Raw genomic sequence first — 11,121 nt, forward strand, 5'->3', positions numbered from 1 at the left:
ATCATAAATCATGCGAAATTATTCGACCACAATTTCGGCAAGTCGTAGAGCAACAACCGCTGTGAGCACTGCCTTTGAGATTAAATCCTATTAAAGCCTGCGGTGGTTGACTATTAATTATGAGCGTGGACAAATTAAAAGACGCCTTACACATACACACGAATACACACGCACACACACACACACACACTCACACACACATGTACACGCTTGGATTTTCAGTCTGATTTCATTATAATCAATGAGTGCATTAGTCAAAGCCGACAAATCCAAACTTGGTTGCGTTTGCCATCAACGTCTATGGCCGCTTGCAATAGCTAATTAATAGGCAAATTCCTAGAGAAAATTGTCCTGATAATTAGGCATGCACAAGTGCGTCAAATGCCCGACAGCAGCCGAGGCCCATGCCCAGCCGCCCTCTCGACCCTGTCCGCCCCCTGCTGACGGCCCTTGCCCAGCCCCTGCGTCATTAGAGTCTGTGTCCAACCACATCCACCTTCATTTGCATTAATTGCCGTTAAGTCGTTGTGTCTGACCGGAGGCCAGGCCCAGGCCCCAACCATAGCCAAAGCCAAAGCCAGCTGCTGCCCACTGATTGCGGGAGTGGAGGTGGATTGCACTTGCATTTAGTGCAAATTTGTCGCTTTGCCATCGAGCGAACGACTGAGTCTACCTCTTGGCTATTAACAACATTGCAGTCCTTTGGCCAGCCTGGCTCTGGCCCGGCTGCAGCTAGCCGAGCTTATTAATTGGCCTCTGGGCGTTATTGGAAATATGAGCTGGGCCAGCGCGTGCTCCGGAGCGTAGTTGCTTGTAATTGATATTAAAGCGGCTCATCAATGGGAAATATGATAAAAGGGCTTGCCAGTTGTCAGGGAATGTGCGCACTGCTGATGCCCAATGAAATCAAATGAGATACTCTGCACTTAGGCTCGTATTTAATTGACCTAAAAGTCAATGCACCTGCCACCTGCCACCTGCCGCCAGGCCAAAGGACTCTACTATAATTTCTATATAGCCTGGTAAATAATTGAAAATCTCGTACACGCATTTTCGATAGACCCGCGTGACGCCCAATTAATTGTAAACCAATGCCGGCAATTAAGTACGTACTGTATGTAGTTCCAGCTAGGCCAACTTCCAGTTGGGGCTTATCAGGCAGGCAACATGAACATTACAATCGAGCTCGCGTCTGCCCTCTCAAATTAGCGCACACACAATTAAAACCCAATCAAGATTGTGAACAACTGTAAACTTTTCCCACAGCTTTTCGAGCTTGCTCTGGATTTCTTTGTGTGTGATTTTTGTGGGCGAGCCCCAAACAAAAGACAAACTGCCAATTAGTTTCTGTCTCATTCTCAGTTTCAGTTTCAGTTTCAGTTTAGTTTCAGTTTAGTTTAGCATTTTCTTCTTTTTTTTTTCGTTGGTTTTTGAACTGTTGTTAAACAAATCATGTCTGATGCCACAATTGAAGCCCTCGCTGAACACAGTTGCTACAATAAACAAGCGATTCGTGTATTCCTGTTGCATGTTGTCCCTATTGTACTGAAGCATTAGTTGTTGTCTGTCTGTCTGTCTGTTGTTGCCTGGAGGCAAATGCGTTCAGATTTTTATGTATTTTTAATGAAACTTCAACTGGGTACAAATAGTAGGAAACAACCACAGTTGCGAGCTGTCGTCGTTGCCGTTGTCGTTGACGTCGTTGTCGCTGTCGTCTCTGTCGCATTGGGGATTTTCACAAGTGGGAACCAAAACATTTGTTCCTAGATTTTCACGTCACGGTCCTCATTGTGGGGTCGGCGGGTTGCCCTAACAAGCCAGCCAGCCAGCCAGAATGCAAGAAAGGGGGCCGCCAGCGAGTCAGCCAGCCAGTCAGCCTTATTTTTGGTTCTGCCAGAGGGCGTGGCATGCCAGCCTTTTATGTACACACACACACACATACACACACGTATGTACACATAATCATTAACAGTGTCACATGCGACATAATGAGACAGGGCGCACTGCACAGCGTGCACAGCCCTCAAGGCGGTTCCGGCTGCCAGACAGGAGCATACACATACTCTAACTCCAAAAAATTGTAAATGTCTGAGTTGGAGTCTGTAATGCTGATGCTTGCTACTGCTGCTGCTGCTGTTGCTGCTGCTGCTGCCTGCTGCTGCTGCCTCCACATGTTGCAGTCTAAAGTCTCGGGCTGCTGCCGCTTAAGTAGTTTACATTTTATATGCAGCCCATAAAAGGAAAACATTCGCTCCATTAATGGAACATAATTTTTCGTTTTCTGTTCGTCGACGTCGGTCGCTGGGATTTTTGTCAAGTTTATGAAGATTGAAATGGTAAAGCAGCAGCAGCAGCGGCAGCAGCGGCAGCAGCGGCAGCTCCCACAGCTGCGGAGGGCTCAGGGCGGCCAGCATCATAAAAGAAGAGTGCATCAAATGGGAATTTAAGTTGTCGCATTTAACAGGCACCAGCAACAACAACAACAACAGCGCGCAGACTACAAATAGATCTATCAAAATTTCTGCTGCAGCTGGGCGCGGGGCAAATAGTTTCTGTTGAGGTTTTCATCATAAAGACTGTTCTTTTCTCTCGCTTTCTCTGTGTCCCTGTCTCTCTCTGTCTATCTAGCTCACTCTCTGTATTTTTTAAGTCTTGCTGCCACATATGAGCTGCGTTTAGCATTTTGTCATAGTTTGTTTTGTAAACCTTTTATGTCATAGCTCATTAGTTGGCCCGTCGTCTGCTGCTGCCTCATCAGCGTTTATGGCTTCTAGATATTTTCCAAGCAGTTGCAGTCGCTGAGGCACTCGAATGGGTTGCTGACAGTGAGCGGATGTGCTTGCCGAAGCAGAGGAAATCTATTAAGAGCTTACCGACCAAATTTGAGAAATTAAAAACGATTTGAGGGCAGCTTGAATAAAGTGAGAGCTGCGATGTAAATAAGATGGAAAAATATATAGATATATTTGTGTTGAGTTAAGTGTCTAACAGATGTGGTAAATATATATATATGGATAAATGTTTAAACATAGAATAAATAGATAAATTAATAAAACATAAATATAAAATAAATATAAAATAAAATATATATATATTTATATATTTTATTTATATTTTACTACTAACTAATACATAATACTAAAAAATAAATAAAATATAAATAAACAAATAAATAAATATATAAAAAATCAAACAAAATAAATGATCAGAAATAAATCTAAATAATAAATAAAAAATTAACATAAAATATATAAATAATGCTAAAATAAGTAAATAAAAATATATGAAACAAAAATACAAAATAGCTCAATAAACAATTAAATTAATAAATAATTAATAAATAAATAAATAAATATAACAAAAATTAAAAATATATATATTTAAAATTAAAATACATAAATAATAAATAAGACATACTAATAAATATAAATAAATATATACAAATAAATTTAATGAAATAAAATACAAAAAAAATAAAAAAGACATAAAAATAAAAATATATATAAAACATAAATCTATAACTCCAATAATAGCTACAAATTCTGATCCCTTTTGAATCCACATCAAACACATTTTCAGCTCAGGCGGCAGCTCTATGTAAATTGGCAGCTCTTTAAAAAAAGACATTAATAAAAAGCTTATCTCTTTTGTAAGCCAATTTGTGAAGCGTATTTTCGGAAAAGCGGATGGGGCCAGGACTAACAAGCCTTAATGAAGAGCTCTTTGCCCATTTGATATACTGTTTGGCTCACACTGCGGACGGCGGCGGCGCTGTCAAAGGAAATTAAAAACGTCCCGAGCCATCGATGATGATGAATTTATGCGAGAATTTAATTATTCAACAATAAACAGAGCGAAAGGATGCACAGGCAGCAGCAGAAAGGGCAAATAACCGCGGCAAACTGAATGCCAATTGGAGGCAAATGGCAATAAATCAACGCACAAACAAAGCCAAGCAGCGAGCAGAAGTGGTCAAAAAGGGGGCGAAGGGGCGTGGGGGCTGCCCACAGCGTTTCATGAAAATGGAAAATGGAAAGCGGATAAATCGCGAATGGCGTTAAATGAAAAAAATTATTTAATGGCCAGCAGAGGCTAAGCGTTTTCAGCCAGCCCTCGTTGGCCAATTAGCTCAGATGGTAACAGCTCGCAGCTAGCAGCTCAGCTCATGTTGACAAGAATTAACAAATTGGATGGCTGATTAAGGCGCGGACAGCTACATAGATACATATTGATAGCAGAAGATGCCTTTCAAAAGTAATTCAATATGTTTTCCCATTGGCCACAGGCTGTCTGCCAGATCAAACGTGGGAGCAAACTCTCTGTCTGTCTATCTGTCTTGGCTGTCTGTCTGTTTGTCTGCCTGTTTGTTTGTTTATTTGTTTGATTGGCGCAGAAAGCGCGTGAATGGCTGACTCGGAGTCTGAGGCAGCACCGTTGCAGCTTGATACTCGAAACTCGTTATAAGAAAAGCATTCGCCAGGGTTTTTAATGTTTGAACTTTTTATTACACGCCAGCGGCAGCAGCAGCAGCAGCAGCAGGCAGAAGAACTCTGATTGGCAAAAGGTGGTCCAAAGGCAATCCCAACAGCTAGAGCTGAGGTGGGGGCAGCAAGTGCTTGTCATATGACACCAATAAATCGCTTCAATTGCTCTCTGAGTGACGCCAGTTACCTGGCAGACGCGCCCAGCGTTCAATGTCAGAGACGACGACGACGACGACGACGACGACGACGGCGCCATACGGTAATGAAAAAATGCCAATACCAAAATGAATGTGCGACGACAAACTGAGCAGAGGGCAGCAGAGGGGAGCAGAGCTGAGCCGAGCTGCAGGTGGGGCGCTCAACGAGGTAAGCCCAACTGTGTATGGTGTGTGTGCGCTTCAATGATGCGTAAGTAATCCTTTCAATTTAAGCGACGCCAAAGTCAACGCAAGTGAATAATTGGCAACGATGCTTTGGAAATTACCGTAAAATTAGCTGACAAAAGCGACCGACGCACAAAACGAAATAATGCCAATAGGAACGAAGAACGAGACCTCACGGCACGGGCCCTGACGAACTGCGATAATTCTCTGCACATTAAAGTGGGAAATTAGAGTGCCAAAGCAAAGGCAAGTGACAAGCGAATTTATTGTTTAATTAAAGTTGATTTATATGGAGTACGGTCGTATGACCAGGGCCAACTATTTTCAGTAGCTGTATCTAAGCGAATTTTAAAATAAGGTTATGGTGAAAATATAATGATAGCTAAAAAAAATCAATTATTATTATTATTCAATAATATATAAATGCTCTGAGACTGCATGACAGAAGCTGAATGATATGATACACCTATATAACTTGTGGAAATATTGATCATATATGCTTGCTAAATAGAAGGAATAGCCCTATGAATGATTAAGAAACTGTGCTCAGCTATTTCAGGGAATGTGACAAAAACAAAACTTGAAACTTGAGCTAGGACAGCTGCATGACAAAAGCTGAATGCTACAAAACTCGATGTAAGGTACATCAATGCAGAGGACTGAATAATATGGATCCTCATTGCTGACGAAATAGAAAACATAATCATATGATTCACTGAAATATAAATGCTCGTAGTTTAGGTCTTCTAGCGAATTTAAGGCAGAAGCTAAATACTCTGAGACTGCATGACAGAAGCTGAATGCTATGACACTTGATTAAGGTACATGAATGCCAAAGACTGAAACATTTTGAGAGATTCATCATAATTGCTCCCAAAATAAATTACGTAGCCTAATGAATGTCTCTGAAACTGTGGGCCAACACTCTTCGAGTGAATGTGGCAATAAATAGAGTGAAGGCAGCTGCATGACAAAAGCTGAATGCTAAGAGACTCGAAGGAAGGTGTATTAATAAACTTTGTCGAAATATTAATCATAAACCTAATGTAGTTTAAAAAATAATTATATTTATTGACATTTAATGGACAGAGACTAAAAGACTAAAAATTAAATACCTTAACAATTTTTTAAATAGAAATCCTCTTAAATTATCCTCTTTTATCAGCTGTGTTTGCCATCCATGAACATCATTTACATATCATATGTATAATTGAATAAAATACTTGACGCTCTATTAGGAAACTCTTTCAGCATGCAACGAGTTAAAATCTTTAAGTGTCTGCTGCTCAGTTTAGTTCCTGCTGAGTAGGTTTCACAGTCAACTTGCTTACAGCACATGCACAGCAGCAGCAACAACAAAAACAACAAGAACAACAATGGCAACAAGAAGCCACTGCAAATCAGCACAGAAGCAACAGCTGCTGTGCCAGTTCGTGTCCTTGCTCTACTACACAGCTGACAACAGCAGCCAGGCCAACAAGAAAAGCAAAAGACAAAAAAAACAAGAAGAAGAAGAAGATGTAGGAGCTGAAACTGAAGCAGAAGAAAGTTTGTCACCTGACGCGTGCACTTAACCAGGAGGCATCAAGCTAAGGCAGCCAAGAGCATTTCGTAGCCGAATTTCAAGAACAACAACAGCTGTCCGAGAGCTCCACACATGCGATTACCCAATGCCATGTGTTGCTCCATGTGCTGCGCATTCAAATGGAAGCTGTGAGGCTTGAGCTGATGCTGAGGCTGAGGCTAAAGCTGGGGCTGCTTCTGCTTGTCCATTCGCATTTAAACAAATGGCGCTTTTTGGCAACAACTCGTTCGGGTTTCATATATCATTACCAGGAGTGAAGCAAAAAACAAGAAGAAAAAGAAAAACAAATGAGAGAAGGCAAGGCCAACAAAAAAGAGAGCAATCTGATGGGGCAGAGGAGCGGAGGGGGGCAGCAGTTGAGGTGGAATTGTTTATGAGACGGCGACCGTTGAGCAGTGCAGGGCGAGCGCCTATGAGCGACGCTTGTATAAATTGGCTCATTATGAAGCTCATCCATAATCTATGAACGACAAGCCAATGGGGCCATAAACTATGCAACCCACATTCACTTCGATTACCGAGCGAGCGCGCCCAAATGTATGCTATTCCTCTGGATGTGGCTGGCACATGCAATAGGACCCAATTCGGGCAACTGGTTCTGGTTCTCAAAAAGGGAAACACACACAGCCATTTTCGACACGTGTTTAACTCGTTTTTCAAAGACTACGCCCTGCTCGAACTACGTCCGCTTGGCCATAAAACAATTCACTTTATGCGCACGAATTTAGCCATTTGCCAACATTTGAAGCGTTGGCCAAACTCGCCGGACACTCGGAGCAGAAAGCCAAACCTCAAGGCTTTAAAGGTTCTGACAAAGGCACACACCAGCTGTGTGTGTGTACAGCGAACAGCTAAGTAGACATATATACAATGTATATATATATAGTGTATATAATTTATTTTGGCAGCAAATCAAATCGCTTGAATTTATAAATTTTAAACAGTTCCACTGAAGCAGCGCTATGTGGGCTCCTGGTGTGAATGATAGTGGCCGTGGATTGAAAGCTGCCAGTCCAGTTGGGGCATTATTTAATAAATTAAATGTGCATTCAATGAATTTTAAGAACCTGCTTCCCAGAAGACCATCAAAATGGATCAAATGGATTTGCTGCTCCTGCAGGAAACTAAGGCAAGCTAACTGAACTGATATATATGAAGACCAATATATGAGAAAATATTAGTGAACTATATTTGAGATAAAAATTTAGTGATAGATAAATTTTAAAGATAATTTAAAAGAGCCTTAGCCTTAGAGCACATATTCCTTAAAGTCTAGCCAAACATTTAAACTAGAAAAGCTTTTAAGTCCGAATTCTTTGGACACTTGATTGATTGCTCTTAGTGTGAGTCTTTGTGAATTAAGCTTTGGCGTTGAATATGTTTATCTTACTCAACTGAGACCCGAAAACTTTTCAGCATGGGCATGCAGCTGCTCATCGGAGTCAAATCTTGTCACACACACACACAACTTGACTACATTTCCAGTAACCTCACTCTCAAGCTGATGGATGAGTTGCTCACAGATAATGCCACAATTGAGGTGAAATGCAGAAAGAAAAAAAAAACAAACAAAAAATTAAAAGTAAAGACCAGCAGAAATTATAAGACTATTAGTAACTAAAAATTATATATAAATATTTAGCTGCTAGCTATTTGCACTTCATGCTTGACATGCCACACGTCAGCAACAACAACCACTGCAGCAACAACCACAGCAACAGCAACAACAACACCAAAGACAATAATAACCACAACAAAAGTCCAGCAATTTGGGTTTAAAATATGTTAATACCATTTGCCATTGTTGTTGTTGTTCTTGTTGTTGCTGTTGTTGGGCGCTCGGTTAGCTTCGGCTTGAATGTCTCGTATAGGTAGGGGATTTGCCATCTAAAATACCTCAACAAAATATTTTAACGTTCAGTTTCTGGATTTTGTTGTTAAATACCCTGTGCTTGTCCCAGCAGCAGGTGGTCATGCTGTGTATCTAGATTTTGGGGCTGAAATGAAATGTATTGGTTTGTATTCCTACCTGTATTATTTGTTAGTAAAAATTATAAATTCTAATTAAGTGTACATATAAAATAGTAACATATAAAATGGTGAATAGTATATAAACAATAGAAATAAATACATAACTACTTAAATATATATTTAACAAAAAATAAAATATATATATTGCAAAATATATGGAAATGTTTAAAACTAAAAAAAGAAAATATTTAGAATATTTAAAAATTATTTAGCAAATTTAAAAAAAAAAAAATATTTATAAAAAAATTTAAAAAATTAGAATGTAAATTTATACATTAAAAATAAAAAATTAATTAAAGACTACTAAAAATATGTTAATATATACTAAAATTAAAAAAATATATTTGAGAATTTAAAAAAATATGTAGAAAGTATTTAAATAAAAATAAAAATAAACAATATATGTATTAAAGACAAATATTTAAATAATATATATTCAAAATAAAAATTAACACATACTTTACTTAATTGATTAAAGAATATTGAAAATATATTTAAATATTTAAAAATTTATAAATGTTTCCAAAAAGATTATTATTTTATGCTTCCATTTCATAGGATATCTTTCAGCATAATAATTGACAAGTTTTCGCAATGCTTTGTTTTCTTTTTTGCGGAAAATAGTTTAGTCCGGTTAGAAAAGCTTGCGTTGTATTTTTGGTCGAGCGCCTGTCAAAGAGCCAAAATTGTTTTTATAAAATAAATCAAATTGCTTATCAAAGAGATGATTTAGTGGCCAGCAGTTTGGGGAAGCTGAAGCTTGAGCTGAAGCTGAAGCTAAAGCTGTAGCTGAAGCTGAAGGAAAAGCAGCTCAGCTCAACTTTAATAATTGCACAAGTTGTGGCCTCTTATGGCTCATAAGTCAATAATGAAAGCTGAGTGGCTCTGGCAACGCGGCGAGTCGAGTGGGCTGAGTGGGCTGAGTGGGCGGAGAGCAAACAACAAAGTTTTGAGGCAGGTATGCCACTAAAAATGCGTAACCTGAACGCATATTATTATTATCTCTTGTGAGAATTTACGAGATCAAAAATTAAAATGCCCTTAAGCATGAGAGTTAAGAGTGGGCGGATGAGTGAGCAAGAGAGAGCGACAGAGAGAGAGAGAGAGCGAACGACTGTAACTGGGGCTAAGAAATTGTTGCAAAATAATTTTATGGCTAGCCAAGGGTTAGGGCCAGGCCAATCTATAACCACATCAGCAGGGAAAGCTCGAGGGGCTGGGCTGGACGGCAATAAGGATAAGCAATAGAAGAGCGTTTCGCCCACATCCTTGCGGCCATTTTCGGACGAAGCGCCACGCTTCAACTACCAAATTGTCCATTTATTATGCGGCAACGCCTTTTTCACTTTTGCCCCGGCCAAGCGAAATGAAGTGCCCCGAAAAGAGTGCCCTCAATCTCCCTGCATAAGTGAGAGAGGGCATTAAGAAAAGCTGTGCTCCACTCCGAGTAGGAGTGGCCTGCACTTAAGGTGCAGCAGCATCGGCTACATTAGCCGCACACTTTGCCACGGAAGTTGCACAATTAGAAGAGCCAGTCAAAGTTTTTGCTTCGTTGGCCTGACCTGCTTTGTATCTCTGCCACCTACCCGTCACCTGCTGCACTCCCTCACCCGCTCGCTCGCTCGCCCGTCCGCCCACTCTTTGTCGACTTCAGTCCAAGTTGCATATTAAAAAATAGTTTTGCGCTTGCAATTTTTCAATTTTCTTTCAACAGCTGTCTGCGGAATATCAAGCAAGCGCCTGTCGATATGCATAAAATGCTGTTGGCCTGCCATAAGATTAGATATTAGTTCAGACACCGCCACAGCTTCTGACCCCCCCGCCCAAAAAAAAGCGAGCGAAAAAAACAAAGCAGAGGTGCAAATCCTTCGGCCAGACGTTGAAAAATTAGAAATGTTTCGCCAGCGCAAACTCTGGATAACAAGCTTGGTTGGCTGCCTTCCTGCTTGGTTGCCTGGTTATTTGGTTGGCTGGCTGGTTGGCTGGCCTGGCTGGCCTGGTGGGTTCAGCTGCTTTGCATTAACTCAGGGTTAAGCAAAGCAATTTTAAGAGTGCGGATTTGCGTTCAACATCTGTTTGCCGACAAATTCAAACTAGGTCACTTGGAAGCGCATTAAAATGCATGCATTAACAACCTAAACGAATCAGGTCTGCCAGGTAGAAAGTGCAGAGAAATGGTAAAGAAACGTTAACTAAGATATCGACTAAATAGGGGGAACGATATCCTAAATATATTTCTGATACTTGCAGATCGTTGTGGGTTCTTGAATTTTGCATCTTTATGTATATTGAATTTTATTTTGCATGACTTGCCTGTAGTCTTGCCTTCCTTCTTACTTGCCTAATTCTCCTAATTTCTGCATTATCTAACAATTATTACTGTAAACGAGCCTTAATCACTATTAACTTTATTCATTATTAAAACAGCATAGCTTACAGCCTGATTTAATTACGATTTTCAATTTCCTGACACTCTATCAAAAGCTGCGTAATCTAATAAACCCTCTGATCGTTAAATTTACGCTGCGCAGCCAACAAATTGGCCATCAAAGTTTCCGAGAAAGGCCCAAAGCGAGCAGCTGCCAAGGTTCCTGCAATTGAAATACCAAAATTTAAGCAGACAAAGAAAAAACCACCA

Source organism: Drosophila mojavensis, unplaced genomic scaffold (assembly GCF_018153725.1).
Source record: "Drosophila mojavensis isolate 15081-1352.22 unplaced genomic scaffold, ASM1815372v1 contig_74, whole genome shotgun sequence".
Taxonomy (NCBI): domain Eukaryota; kingdom Metazoa; phylum Arthropoda; class Insecta; order Diptera; family Drosophilidae; genus Drosophila; species Drosophila mojavensis.